Below are 16047 nucleotides of genomic sequence, written 5' to 3'. Positions count from 1 at the left end.
CTTAATGGCAATTTGAGTACATCCTAGCATTTATATCAACAATTAAACTTTTTTTTTTAAGCGGATACCAAATGATATTGCAAAGCAAGTATGTAATAAGATGTACCTTCTTAGGTTTGGGGTTTGTTTCCAGCCTTGTGAGAACCTCAGTTGATTGCAGTGGTGCTAATCACAAAATTTAAATACAGATGTTTTCATGGTCAGGGATATAGTGTTGGAAAATACTTTTTTTTTTAATACACATATCTGTAAAGTGCATTCATGTTTACATGACAAGTTAACTAGTAAACGTGAGTCAATGTTTTCCTGACAGAAAATTACTTCTTAATGCAATGAAAGCTGAATTAACATCCTCCTCGCTTTAAAATATCAATAACCTCTTCCTTTTTAAGATAATCTGTGTAGTTTTTATTAACTCTGCAAATTTATATAAGGCATACTATGTTTATTCCTGAAGGAATCACTTCAAAATACAGCTTTTTGATGACACTGATTTTAAATGTAACAGATAATCCTAAACTTAACACATTTAATATTGCAGTGTGCAGTTTACAAATCAAAGTACTATATTTAAGTTACCAGTACATTTGACAACGTGCATTGTCTTCTTACATTGTCCTTAGCTAAAGATTTTATTATTGTCTTCACTAAAAAGAAAATAAACACTTTAATTGGAAAGCCTTATTAGATAGGTATTATGAAAATGAAGATGTCTGGAAAGTGAAATCTTAGTCAAAGCGCTGTCAGTGAGTTAAATTTTTTGTTCTGATTATTTGTGTGAGTAACTTCAGTATGAATGATATGGTATCAGTTTATCTATGTTCTCATTCCGTAGTCTAGCGTGACTATTACACTTTCTCTGCCATTGTCACTTATCTTGATACCATGCTTTTACTTGCAGACTGGGGATAGAGAGGAAACACATTGCCTCAAGAGGAAAGAACTATGGTGCCTTATAAGTGTTTCTTCTGCCCTGCTCTCTGATTTCCTCCCTTCCCCTATAATATTTTTATAACATTTTTTCTTTTGATTTTTCTGTATTTCCTGTTCCTGAAGCAAAAGGCATTTTTGAATTATAAGAGCAATAAAATAATTTTTTTTTCTCTGCTGCTGCCCCTGCAAGCAGCAGTCAGCAGGAGGTGCGGTACAGCTGCCTGGTCAGCAGCCTTTCACTCTTTGAAGGAGTTGCATTGCTGCGGGCAGCCTGGAAGACACCAGCCCTCAAGAAGCCTGGTACAAGCGTCAGAGTTCTCACTCTGAGTAGCTTTGATCTCAGAGGTACACGAAACAAATAATTGCGAACAGTAATATCTATTCAGAATTGGAGATGACAGGAAAATGGGGATTAAATGAGTATTTTAGAAGGTTTAGGTGTGATTAAAGATATTTGTAGGCTGGAAACAATGTGAAGAGGAAAGAAATGTCAGTTTTGCTACTGATCTTCTATATTAAGCCTTCTTCTGAGGCAAGAAGTGAAAAATATTTTAAAACCTTTTCTGATGGCATTTAGAAATGTGTTTGTGTGTAATACACACATGAAAACACTTTCTGTAGGTGTCCACTTTGAAAATAGATGTCAAAGCTGCCTTTATAAGGTTTAATTTGGTTGCTTAAATGTAGGCGTCTGGCACCATTTGAGTTTCCCTAGAGTGCCTGGAATATCCCCATGGGGCTGGCAGATGCGGTACCTCTGGGAGACTCGCGTCTTTCTGGAGCGGCAGCGTGCGGCGGGTGGGATACCTCTGGCATCTCAGGTGCTCCCTGTGGGCAACCGCGCTGCATGGTCAGCGCAGCCAGTGGCATCAAGGAGTGACTTGGCTATCAAATGTTAGGTGTTGACTTCAGAGCCTCTGCTGTATTGCCTACATTTCTTCATTTTAGTGGTGCTAGCTTTAGACCTAGCTTGTATAAGGACACTGTTTTAAATGTCTTAATCACACCTTTTACATGGAGAAGGATCACTAGCTGAACAAAAGTGGGAATGTTAGTTGGTGTGTGGATTTGTGTACAGTGGAAGGCTATCTCTACAGTCAATAAAATTATAGGGAAGAAGTTGACTTATATTCACCTTGTTTTCATTGTGTATATTAAAATAAAAGACTGTAGCATTCACAATTTTATTTTTCCCTCATCTTAGTGGTAATAAAACCTAAGCAGCCTAATATCAGTAAACCATGCAAATTGTAATTCTGTTTCATTCAGGGATGCCACATGTCTGTATTTTGAATGTATGTTAGCTCAAAAAATTATGTATTTTATATAATTAGTTTTGCAGTTATTTTATGTAGTTCATGTATCTTTAAAATAGCAAAAATATCTCTATCATCATATGCAAAAATGCCAGATATTTTCAGGAATCAATCTAGGCTTCTTTTCAGCAGCCTTTGGGAGGTCATGTGTGCAGTTGTGAGAACAAGAAACATAAAAAAGAGTGAAGACTCTGTGATTAGTGTAAACTTTGTTGCAAAGGCTTTTCGATAAAGAATCATGATACATATGAAATTGAATAAATGAGACAAACTATGCTTGAATGATGAGGTAATCTCAGAATAAGTTGGTATGTAATACTCTTGTTAATTCAAGTTAAAATATTCTTGCTAATTCATCTTAAAGTAACAATAGAAGTCAGTTTAAAATCCACATCAGATTACTTTGATGCAACTCCAAGATCATATTTGAATTTTAATTTGGGTTTCTAGTATGATTTACATTCAGGTAATTTGGATTTTGGTTCTATGTGAAGTCAAATCAAGAAATTTTTTTTCTTTTTGGTGTGTGCAGGCAGGGGCACTTCTAACTATTTGTCTAATTGACATTCAGATCTCCAGAAAAGGATTTAGGCAGAGACAAAAAAGCGAGTGACTCATATCGGTTACTGATGTTCATTATTCACATCTGTTTTTGCAAGGACTGTTGCCTACAACATAAGTTTGTGTGTGTGTGAACATATACTGTTAGTTCCTGAATGCAAGTAGTATTTCACCTCTGGATCCACAAAACGATCACTGTGAAACAATTCTGACAACATTTTGAGATTAAAACCAACCAAAAAATGGGCTCAACTATGTATCAGCTTCCCCATCTCTATCATCTCCTGTATTTCCCACTTCTCTGGGAAGTCAGCAGTGTGCAGCAGCCTTAGGACTTGATGTGGCTGGGATGACCTGAAAGGCGGTGTCCATTCTACTGAACAGAGGACAGGGCACCAACTCCTGGAATAGATTGGCTCACATCTACATTGCTTAAGGCTGGTATCCTCTAGAAGGGACTGACTGTCCTCACTTGATGGAATTTGCCCTCAAGTCTTCTCTAGATCAAATATGATGCTCTTGCAATGCCAAGGCACTGTGGATTTTTAGGGTTACCTCCCCCCCACCCCCCGCAGGTATTCTGCAATTCAAGCAGTCTTAAAAATAGGAAGACTTTTTGCAGGCAGTGAGTGTAGTGCAACGTGAATGCAGGTATTGTGTGGTGAGCTGTAGCATGGGTGCATGGAGGGATGCCTATACCTTGCTAGGGTGCCTGCTAGTAGGAGGATGATCTTCGAGGATGTTAGGAAGAAGCTAAACCTGTACTATGTGTTGCATCCAGTGTCCTCTGGAAGCCAGCAATGTGCCCTCGAGGCCAAGGAGGCCAATGATATTCTGGGGTGCAGTAAGAAGAGCGTGGCCAGCAGGTCAAGGGAGGTTATCCTCCTACTCTACTCTGCCCTGATGAGGCCACATCTGGAATATTGTGTCCAGTTCTGGGCTCCCCAGTTCAAGAAAGACAGGGAGCTACTGGGGAGAGTCCAGCGGAGGGCTACAGAGATGTATTAGGGGACTGGAGCATCTCTCGTATGAGGAAAGGCTGAAAGAGCTGGGTCTGTTTAGTCTGGAGAAGAGAAGACTGAGAGGGGATCTCATCAAAGCTTACAAAGATCTAAAGGGTGGATGTCAAGAGGATGGGGCCAGACTCTTTTCAGTGGTGACCAGCGACAGGAGAAGTGGTAACAGGCACAAACTGCAACACAGGAAGTTCCGTCTCAACATGAGGAAAAACTTCTTTACTTTGAGGGTGACAGAGCACTGGAACAGGCTGCCCAGAGGGGTTGTGGAGTCTTCATCTCTGGAGATATTCAAAACCCGCCTGGACGCGATGCTGTGCAGCCTACTCTGGGTGATCCTGCTTTAGCAGAGGGGTTGGACTAGATGATCTCCAGAGGTCCCTTCCAACCCCTACCATTCTGCAATTCTGTGAAATGCACCATCTCAAGAAGTGCAGCTGAGAGAAATACTGGCGCCTTCTGAACAGAGCCATGGGAAGAGGTGAGGTGAGTTCAAGTGTGGACAGTCAGGGCCAGGTGCTTGAGGCTGATCCCTGCCTCTTTTATTTAGCAATGCTGAAGTACTTCACAGCAGTCATAATGATGGTGATTAATGCTAAGTCTGGAGTGGCGCTTGTAACAGAAATGAGTTAACAGATATTAACGGGTGAGCATGAGAAGGACTGATGTCTGATGCAGGTTGCAAATCCATTTTGCAATAAACCACTGGTGTGAACAATTGCTTCCAGGCCCTATGGCATTTCAGTGCTGGCTTTTAAAAGACTGTTTATCTTGACAATCCTAGGTCTGTTTCGGGATTTTTCAGACTCTGGTTTTGATTGCGTGAAAGTATTTGTGTAAGTAGACAGGCAGAAATTTACCACACATCTGGTATTTTCTCTTCCTGGCAATTAACGTCCTCATCCTGTCAGCACTTGTTTATCTCAGGGTACTGAAAATATGGATTTGTATGGTTGAGGCCATGAATGAAAGTTTAAAATCGGTTCTGGATCTTCTGGAGATAGGTAAACCTATACCTCAGAATAATTACATTTTATTCTTGCTGAACTGTCTTTTCTACACCCATCTAGATTGTTTTCAGTTGTGAAACCTTTCCTATGCTGTAACTGTTTATGTTAATATATATTTATTACAGGCTAAGTTATTTCACTTCTTGCTCTCTTGTGATCTTGTCTAAAAATAGATTGCAGCGTAGAGCCTTCAGAATTTGGTACTGAAAAGAGCCAATATTCCTTATTGGAGCAGAAAATGTTTTCTCACTGTATTTCAGAATAATTGGTTATTGACAAAACAATTCTTGTGGAAGATAGGAAGACTTTTAGATGTGAAAACGTAGAAAATAAGTGTGTGGGTTTTTAACATTGGTTGTACTGAAATGGAACGACCTGTTTCACTTGCTGGCTTACATGTCCTCTTCTGAAACATTATCCGTAAGCTTTTGCTTCTTCTGTAGCTCTATAAAGAAACAACTTTCAAGCCACTCTGTGGATTTTGAGCAACCACTCCATTTTTAGTCAGTTGCGTTCTTTTGCATGTTGTATTGGGTTACTTCTTCCTGACTATTGAAAGCAGCTGTGTTTAATGAGCTGGAACAGAAGTAGGTCAATAAAATGCACTTTATATGTACGTGATTAGCAGTCTTAAAGTATAAAACAAAGTTCCTGTAGGGTTGGGAATGATATCCATATTAAAAAGATCCTGCTTTAAGAAAATATTTACCATAAAATCAAGGGAATAAAAGAATGTTGAAGAGTCAGCTGAAACCATAAACAAATATTCATTATTATTTTAGAGTTTTGCTAAAAGTCTAAATGTCATCTTGAAGCTATAATCAGCCTAGATAAAATATATTAGCTCCTGCTTTACAGGAGGCAAAGTGCAGAAGATTTGAAAGCTAAGTAACACCTAACATTAGTTTCTAATACCAAGCGCAGTTTGGGTACTTGTCCTGGTTCTGGCAAGGATAGAGTTAATTTCACAAGGAGCCAGGACAGGTGACCCAAGCTGGCCGGGGGCTATTCCATACCATGTGACATCATGCTCACCATAAAAGGGGGCCAGTCGGGCAGGGGCGGGTTCGGTGTGGCTCCGGGACAGGCTGAGCGTCCGGTCGGTCGGTCGTTGGATCGGTAAATTGTTCTTTGTTATCACCCATTGTGAATATCTGTTATCAGTACTGTTGTTGATTGTTTCCCTCTCCCTTGCTGTCCCAGTAAGCTGCCCTTATCCCAACCCTCGAGGCTTTGCCGTTGTTTTTCTGTTCTCCTCCCCAGCCCGCCGGGGGAGGGGTGAGTGAGCGGTGCGTGGCACCCAGCTACCGGCTGGGGCTGAACCACGTCAGTAATAGAGCTAATCTTTAGGTTATTTAATTTTAATACTAAACAAGTATTACATGGGACTGCATGTGATCAGATGCTGTGTATATTATTTGTTAATAACTAAAATGTAGTAGTTGAAAAGTTATACATATTGGAAAAATAACACAAAGGTTTTATGCAAGATCTTCTTTTCTGAACCTCATAGGGAAAAGGAGATCATTGCTTCTAAGAAATGAAGCTACTATTTACTTGTGAGAGAGACACATGTCAACTGATCATGAAATTATGGTTTATTATGCAACAATGCCATTGACTAAAATGAGGCTATATGCAACACAAAGTTATTTGCATTTTATGCAACTTGATAATAACACTTTGGAAGTTTTCTCTCATACATTTTCAGTTCCAGGCAGAGGGAGGGCATTTATATGTAGTTACTATCTGCTAAGATTTGATGGGTAAGGTAGGTCATCTTATATGCATGGTCGTGAGGTGGGTTTTTTACTATTTTTAAATATGTCGTAAAACAAAACCCTCTCTAGACCCGCTACAGCTATATTCTTCATTGGGAATAATTGTAAGTCTCCTCCTGGTATTTGGGCTCATTATACAAGCTGTGTTGAAGTTTGAAGATGGAGCAGTTGTACTGGGGAGATTTCTGTAATGCACAAAATCGTATGATGTCTTTCTAATGAGTCACTTATCAGAAAACTGTAAGACTATAGTGATGTAAAAGCAGCAAACTATATATATTTGGGAGTTTTCCTTTTTTAGCCTTTTCAGAGTTATTTTTACTTCTTAAATTATTGAGTAACTATACTGTGTAATAACAGTTCATTGGAGAGCTTAGTACTCATCCACTGTAGTATTGTCTGGAGTAGCGTGAATTATAAAGGTGTTGCACTATGCGTAAGGGAGAGGTTTGATAGTACAGCCCTTACAGTTAGTGATGATGTGGTTGAGAGCCTCCTGGTGAGGATTAGGGGGATGGAAAGCAAAGGAGATGTTGTAGTGGGTGTCTACTACCCATCACCCAGCCAGGATGTAAGCACTGATGAGTTATTCTGTAGGCAATTAGGAGAAATTTCAGGATCGGTAGCCCTTGTCCTTATGGGAGAGTTCAGCTGGGAATATCATACTGCTGTGACAAGCAGGTCTTGGAAATTTTTAAAGTTTGTAGGAGATAACTTCTTGTCACAAGTGCTCACTGAGCCAACAAGGAAAGATGTCCTCCTAGACTTGCTGATTATGAATAGAGAAGGACTTGTGAGGGATGTGATGGTAGGTGGCTGTCTTGGCCACAGTGAACATGAAATGGTTGAGTTTAAAATTGTCAGTGTAGTGAGAAAGAAGGACAGCAGAGTTCCTACCCTGGACTTCAGGAGAGCAAACTTTAAGCTATTCAGGCAGCTACTTGGCAGAGTACCCAGGGAATCTGCTTCTGAGGGCTTAGGAGTCCACAAGTGCTGGTTGGTCTTAAAGAAGCACAGGAGCAGGCAATTCCACTGTGTCATAAGTCGATCAAGCGGGGCAGAAGACCAGCTTGGTTGAACAGGGAACTCCTCGTGGAGCTCAAGAGGAGAAGGAAAGTGTATGATCTCTGGAAGTGAGGTGAGGCTTTGCAGGAAGATTGCAGAGATGTGGTTCGTATATGCAGGGAGAAGACAGGAAAGGCCAAAGCTCAATTAGAATTGAAGCTGGCCAGTGTTGTTTCGGACAACAAGAAGGGCTTTTTAAAGTATGTTAATAGCAAGAGGAGGTCTAAAGAAAATATTGGATTGATACTTGTTGAAGATGGTCATCTGACTAATAAGGATGAAGAAGCAGCAGAGGCATTCAATGCAGTTTTTGCCTCACTCTCTGATAATATTGACAGACTTTGGGCTGCCCAGTTTCCTGAGTTGGAGGACGAGGGAGTGTGGGAACAGCGACTCTCCTTTTGTGGACACTGAAATTGTGAAGGGACCAGCTGTCTCAGCTGAATGTTCACAAGTCCATGGGGCCTGATGGATTCAGCCTAGAGTGCTGAAGGAGCTAGTGGATGTTATGGCAGGACCTCTCTCAATCATCTACCAAAGGTCTTGGGAACATGGGGAGGTCCCTGCTGACTGCAAGCTAGCCAATGTTATTCCAATTTACAAGAAGAGTGTGAGGGAAGACCCAGGGAACTTGCAGACCTGCTAGTCTAACCTCAGTTCCTGGAGAAGATTATACTGAGTACTATTGAAAGGCATTCAAAGAGTAATGCAATCATCAGGCACAGTCAGCATGGGTTCAGAAAAGGAAAGCCCTGTTTAACTGTTTGATATCCTTCTACGATAAGTTCACCCACCTAGTGGAGGAAGGGAACGCAGTGGTTTTTCTGGATTTTAGTAAGGCTTTTGATACTGTCGCTCACAGCATCCTTCTGGACAAATTGTCCCACTGTAGGATAAACAGGTCCATGGTGCATTGGGTGAAGAACTGACTGAAGGGCAGAGCTCAAAGGGTTGTAGTGAATGGGGCTACATCTGGCTGGCAATTGGTCACCAGCGGTGTTCCTCAGAGCTCAGTCTTAGGGCCAGTCCTGTTCAATACATTATCAACGATTAGGATGCAGGAGTTGAATGCACCATTAGCAAGTTTGCTGATGATACCAAAGTGAGAGGTGCTGTTGACCCTCTTGAGGGACAGGAGGTCTTGCAGAGGGATCTAGATAGATGGCAGCATTGGGCAATTATCAATGGCATGGCATTTAATAAATCCAAATGCCAGACTCTGCACCTAGGACAGAGTAACATTGGGCACAAGTATGATTTGGGAGAGCAGCAGCTGGAAAGCAGCCCTGCAGAAAGGGATCTGGGCGTGCTGGTCAGCAGCAGCTCAACAGGAGCCACCAGCGTGCCCTGGCAGCCAAGAGGGCATCAAACACAGCATAACCAGCCTGTCAAGAGGTGATTATCCCACTGTACTCAGCGTTGGTGTGGCCTCACTTGGATTGCTGCATGCTGTTCTGGGCCCCACAGTTTAAGAAGGATGTGAAGGTCCTTGAATGTGTCCAGAGGAGGACAACAGAGCTGGTGACAGGGCTGAAGGCATGTCCTGTGAGGTGTGGCTGAGGACTTTGGGCTTGTCTAGTTTGGAGAAAGGGAGGCTGAGGGGTGACCTCATTGCTCTCTGCAGCTTCCTGAGGAGGGGCAGTGGAGAGGGAGGTGCTGACCTCTTCTCCCTGGTATCCAGTGCTAAGATATGTGGAGATGGTTCAACGCTGCACCAGGGGAGGTTCAGACTGGACATGAGGAAGCATTTCTTTACTGCGAGGGGGGGGTCAAACACTGGAACAGTCTTCCTAGAGAGGTAGTCGATGCCCCAAGCCTGTCAGTGTTTAAGAGGCATTTGGACAACGCCCTTGACAACATGCTTTAACTTCTAGTCATCCCTGAAGTAGTCAGGCAGTTGGACTATGTGATTGTTGTAGGTCCCTTCCAACTGAAATAGTCCTGTTCTATTCTAAAGATTATGTCATATTGTAAAAGGCAGACTTTCCAAACCTTGTTTCCAAACCTAGAAATAATTCTGTCCATGTAGAAGTCTAACACTGGATTATCAGACCTGTACACAGGTAACAAAGTGAGACCAACTGGCCTGCAGTTCCCTCAATTATGTTCTTGCTCTTTTGAAGATAGGTGCAACATTTACTTTTTCTCAATCGTTGAGGACTTGCACTGGGTTAACTGCCTTTCGAAAATAATAGGGAGTGGTCTCACAATGACTTCAAACAGCTCTATCAGCACCTTTGGATAAATCTCACCTGGTCCTATGAGCTTGTATGGGCCAAGATTTCACAAGAGATCCCACACCTAACCCTCTTGCACTACTGCTGGCTCCTTTCCTACTTAACTGTTGTCTCTAGGCACAGAGGCCTGGGCTTGTTGGTGAATACTGAGGCAAGGAAGGGACTGAGTACCTCAGCCTTATCTGCATTCATGGGCACTAATCACCCACCCCTTTCAGTCGCAGGCCCACTGTTTCTAGTTTATTCTTCTGTTGTTCACATAGTAGGACAAGCTCTTGCCCTTGATATCTCTTGCCGTTTTCAACTGTAGTTGAGCTTTGGCTTTCCTAACACCATTCTTCCACACCTGGGCAATGTTTCTATATTGTCCCTTATAACCTGCCCATGTCTTCACCTCCCATTTACATCCTTTTTGCAGTGAAGCTCAGTAATGAAAGTTCCCTGTATAAGCAGGTCAGCTCACCTGAAGTCCAGGGTCAGTACTCCTTCCTCGCACCCCTTGGGATCTTGATCTGCACTATTTCATGGGTAGTACAGCCAAGGCTGCCAGTAATTACCTTCCCTCCTTCTCCGTTAGTTTTAGTCCGGAAGAGTGCCATACCTGGTTGACCCATCTAGCTTCTGTGCTAAGAACTTGTCCCCAGTCCCCTCCAGAAATCTCCAGGTTTGCTTGCATGCTTCCGTGTTCTACTTCCAGCAATTGTTGTGAGGTTTAAAATCTCTCGTAAGAACCAGGATCTTGCTTTAAAGAAGACTTAATCCACTTTCTCATCCTGACTCTGCATGGTATCAAATTCATACCACAGTGTCATCCTCACTGGACTCTTCTTTGATCCTGGGTCACCACATGCCATTAACCAGCTTGTCCGCTCCATACCTTCAACCTGCTCCTTGACATGAAGAGCAGCCTCCGTTCTTCCCTGCTTATCTTTCCTAACAAGCCTGTATCCGTCCATTGCTGCACAGTGGTTGCTCAAGCTGTGTTACCATGTCAGTTACTCCAACTGTGTCTGGTTCTTGGGGGCATGTGCAGAGCTCCAGCTTTGCCTGTTTGTTTCCCAGTGTTAAGGATGTGATAGGAACTGCCCAATCCAGCAGATGCTGCTCCTGGAAATTCCTCCAGGTGGCTGAAGCCCAGCTGGGTGCACTCTGAGAATTCACTAGTGAAGTTCACTAGTGAAAACACACCCTCCTCCTCCTCCAAATCATAAGCACACCCACTATTCGTGGATCCCTTGAATGTCAGCATTGCGGCCTCCCAGTCTAATATCCAGTTAATTTCCCTTAACTGCTATGCCAATCTCCTCCTGCTCTCCTCTCCAAGTTAGTCCAGCTTGATGTTTGCTAGTGAACAGATGCATGCACTCGCACATTGGTCTCACAAGCTCCTCCACAGTTGCAGATCCCTTGAGTATTAGCAATGGCTCTCCGTCTCCCCAGTACCCATGCCTGGATTCTGGGCCTCCTTACCCACCGCTGGCTCACACGCTGAGTCTTTGCAGAGGCAGGCCTCCTCCTACTCAATGGCTATTCCGGTTTGAAATATGCTAGTGGATTACATGTAAGTGCACACAGGATTAAATTCACCATGGAAATATAAACACATTGAGGTCTTTGTTGTTTCTGGCATTTAGACCTCTCCCACCTAAGGGTGCACGTAATCCCTGATCTCTCCAGTTGCTGGCATGTAGACCTTGGAGCACTCACAAATAGGACAGACAGTGAGATCATATGTAAAAGTTAGTGAAGAGAAGAGGGTTTATTAAGAAGATAGGATAGACTGCAGTGATGAGGCAGAGGGCTCAGGGAAGCAGAGTGAAAGTCTAGGGGAGCGATTGGAAGCAGCAGCATCTCAGGAGAAGGGTGGGCGACGCACCGGCGTAGCCTGACCACCCAGCAGGAATGGTGAATGGTCACATATTTAAATTAATAAATAGGTCACAGGAAAAGGAATACATGAAATTCATTTTAAATAATCATAAACTGTATTAAATTATAACATGTCACTTATTGCCTAAATTGTGCTTTGCTTGTTCTCTTTTAGGTAAAAGTTGATAAAAATTGCATTTTCAAGAAATCTGTACCTTTTAATTAAAAGAAAAAAAACTCTCTAAAAGTTTATTAACCAATCTGATTCAGCCCTGTAAAATGTGAATGCTTTTGTGTTGTTAGTAAAACGAAATGGTGTATGTTACAGTTGAGGACAGCATCAGGAAAACATGGCATTCTTTTTTTTTTTCTCTTTTTATTCTGCACTAGGAATAGAATTGAGTTAAACATAATGATTTTTCTGTGATAAATGTGTTCTCAAATGAAGGTCAAAACCAAGAAAAATCAATTTTGATCAGGAAATCTAGAGCCTAAAGCCAATCAGGAGGATATACAGTTTAACATTTTACATTTTCAGGGAAGAGGTTCGGGGCAAAGCATGATATCTCTGTGTTTATTTAAAGTCACTGACTTTAATCAATGCTAGAAGCTAAACAGCTATAGCACTTTCCCCTTTTTAACATCAGTGGAATTAATCTTCACTACAATAACAACTAAACCAAAGTGTATGGTATTCCTGAAATTACACAAGGAGAGAGGGGAAACAGACAGGCTGTGTGAAAACTGCGTGGCAGGACGCCACAGTTCTGTTCGCCCACAGGCTGGTGTCTGCCCCAGCTCCCTCGTAGCCTGCATGGGTGAATCTTCTTACCCCCGTGCTGGAGGGGCACATCAAGTGCCCAGAGCACAGCGTGGAGCTGAGGCACAGCCAGCATGCCTGTGAGGACGTCATATCTGGCAAGTGCTATTGCTGAGATGTGCCCAGGCCCAGAGAGAGCCCACCTCAGTAATTACCTAACAACAGAATCTGTACTTCCTGAAGAAATCACGAATGAAATTACCATGAGATCCCACCACTGTGGTGCTGACAAGGTTAGAATTCAGGAGCTCCTTTTCTCTGCTGATGTGCTCTGATTACTGTGCATTGCCCTTCTGCACACAACTCAAAGCAGGAAAAAAAGCAGCAGTTGCATCACAAGTTACGAATTACCAGCTTCACATGAGCACTCTGCGTACTTTGAAGGGTTGCTTCATTAGTTGGTTTTTGTTGTGTTGTCCTTCTTGCCTTGTGGCTGTTGCCATCCTTTTCTCTAAGGGGCAGCAAGCCAAAAATTTTACTCTGGCTCTTCAGTAACAGTTGAAGCAATTTAGCTAACTGCCAGTCTCATACAGCTGATTCCTGCCACACATACACACCAAAAAAACCCTACAGAACAGAAAAAAAAGCAGAGCATGTTTACAGGTGTCATAAATGAAGAGAAGCAAAGGAAGGGCATTGTCCTTGCTCTATTTGGATCAAACTTCAGCCATTTACAAACCTCACTTCTTCATTTAACAAACCAATGGCATATGTTATAGAGAAAGTCAGATAGTTGTTTGTAATACTTTCAATACCATGGAAACACTTCTGTGATGCTCTAAAAAACATATACTTGATATTTCAGACTAATATTTAAGGTCATAGACCTAGTTTAAAACTATTGTCAATAAAGACTGTGATTGGTCTCTGTGTATGTTCCCCTGAGAACAGCTAGAAAATCTAAATTCTTGTTGACGATGTTGATAAAAAAAGTGTTTAATTTAAATTTTTAAATTATCCTTCTGATTCTTAATGCTTTTCACTTCAGCATTGCTAAAATAGCTAAACTAGCCATGAGAAACAGACCTGAGTGTATTCATTATATTCCACCCGCAAATTAACAGTCAAACCTTCAAATTTTTTCTGCTTTTAAGTCTTTCTGTGCTTCATTAATTCTGTGGCCTTGAAAATGTATTCTGTATTAATATACAGACTTTTTTGTCTAAGTTCACCACTGGATGTCCGATGTATATTGGACACTCCATCACTGCAGAGAAGCGAGTTGTGAAAAGTGTAGCGGAGTGCGTGAGTCTTCAGTGTGATGCTGCATAGTTCTGTTTTCTTCATAATCATATTTTCAGCTTGTGAAGAAGAACACAAGAAAGTCCTAATGTAGACAATGCTTAGTAAAATTAATCTAGATTAATTTATCCTCCTCTTCGTCATTTAATTCTAGTTTAAACTACTGCTGTGTTTCTTATTCAGGTAGATTTGTTGGGCTCTTATAATCGTACTTAAAATAAAGATGGTTAGGCATATTAAGTTTAAAAAGTATGAAATCAAGAAATAGGAAAATTACTGACAATTGTGCTAGAAAATACATATTTGTATTTTTATATAAATATATAATTATATTAAATATTTATGAGAGAGAGGTACATGAGATGAGTGAATCGGGGTTCTCAGGCTGCTTTGTGAAATTGAAAGTGAGAGAAGCTTGTTGAGAATGATTGCTTTCAGCGTCTGCTAGAATAAAAGTGTTTGGAAGCCAAAGCTGTCATGAGGAATCTCAGTGCTAATGGTCAACTGAAGGAGTACATTGCAAGAAGAGTGGAGAGACCATTTTTAAAATAGTATAGGACCAGTGGGTTATCTTCTGGATATCTAGAATTGAAATAATTTGTAACTGATGCAGCTTTGAGGGAAAGCCAAGCTCAGGGTTGTTCTGAGTGGGCTTCGGTGTCAGTCTCTGAAGTAGGTGCTGGACATGTTTCTTGACAAAGACGGGCTTTGGGCAAGGTCAGACATGAGTTTAACACTTATCACACAGTAGAATTTCTAATAGGCCTAGAGGTTCAGCAACACAGGAGTTTATACTTTAATCCAGATGTTAGTCTGATTAGATCAATTGATGAAATGATGAATTTGTGCCTAACTGTTCAGCTTCTATTTCTTGAGGCCATCTTATAGGACAAAAATATTCTCTTAATAGGATATTTCCATTGTGGAGTCCCAATTCAGCTGTACTTAAATTAATGGATACATTAGTTACCAAGTGTAAGTTTGACCAGCAGTATTAATAATGATGTACCAGACACCTCAAAATTCATGCATGTGGATTCAAAAATCTGTCTTAGATTTGTAGTATCACAAGTGACCTCTGTCCCCCCCTGCGCTCTTTCTTCATAAGTCATGCTGGCTAGAAACTTCTTTATGAAGATAAAAGACTTTCCTGGAACAGCAGAACTGGAGTTTTAAGAAAAAACAAGTACTGCGAAGAATTGTAAAACTGCTTGGTTTGTCAGCGTGAGGCCAATAGACAAACACTGATAGATCTGGTTATATGGCTAATTCTTTCTGAGCTCTCTGCTGATTTATTTGAAGGTTAGTAAAGAGAAAGTACATGCACAAATAATTAAAACAAATTATTTTAATTTTTTTTTAAATAAACATAAATAAACCCTTTCCTTTTCAGAAAAGAGCCTAAAGAACATATGTAGGGGAATAAAGAATACAGTAAGTTTGAAATTGGCATGGCATTGAAATGTGTCCAAACAACTTAATAACATGGTTCCTCTCTTTTACAGTGTCTGTTACATGACTAGATAGCTCCTGCCTTTTTTCAACAGTAGTGAGTTGGGTTTTTTTACAAGCAGAAGATAATATTCAGTAACCAAAAAGGAAAAAAAGGCTGTTGTAATGCAATACTGTGAATATTGCTATCAGTATAAACATTTTTTCTCCTTTTGTTTGTCAGGTGTATTGCTGCTGGCATACTACAGACTATACCTTGGCTTTTCTCATACCATGATATTCTTTGTGTGATAAACTTTTTGAGAATTAAAAAGAAAATAAAATGGGAGAGAGAGATCCGTGTGTCATACCTGTGGTTAGACCTTTCTGGTATAATGAGTAAATATTGCTGCAGGCTTATTTGTCATTTCTGTAATTTGTTTGTAGGTGGGTGGTATATTAGTCCAGTTTGCTGCTTGCTGTTTTAACAGTATGTTATTTTTAAATTCTTATTTACTATAGCTAATATTTAAATTAATTAGTATTCAGTATGACAGCAAACGTATCTAATCACAAGCAAGAGCATTTAAAAGGATTAATAGAAAACTTGCAGTGTTTTATTTCCCTAAACAATGTCAACATAGACATGTTTTGCATTAGTTATTGCACCTGAAGTTATATGTGTTTTACATACATGCAGCATAACTCACCTCTGGAACAGGTAGTATTAACATAGCTTTAATCCTTACATTTCTTGATTTGAGTC

At 41.0% G+C, this 16047-nt stretch overlaps 1 protein-coding gene across 4 annotated transcripts in view; it reads left to right on the top strand.

Moving 5' to 3' along the window:
• Positions 1–16047, top strand: part of GPC5 (glypican 5) — an 806281-nt gene that overhangs the window by 31529 nt on the left and 758705 nt on the right. The window lies entirely within an intron of this gene.

Source organism: Grus americana, chromosome 1 (genome assembly GCF_028858705.1).
Source record: "Grus americana isolate bGruAme1 chromosome 1, bGruAme1.mat, whole genome shotgun sequence".
NCBI classification, from domain to species: Eukaryota; Metazoa; Chordata; class Aves; order Gruiformes; family Gruidae; genus Grus; species Grus americana.
This window is presented reverse-complemented; position numbering and strand designations above follow the sequence as displayed.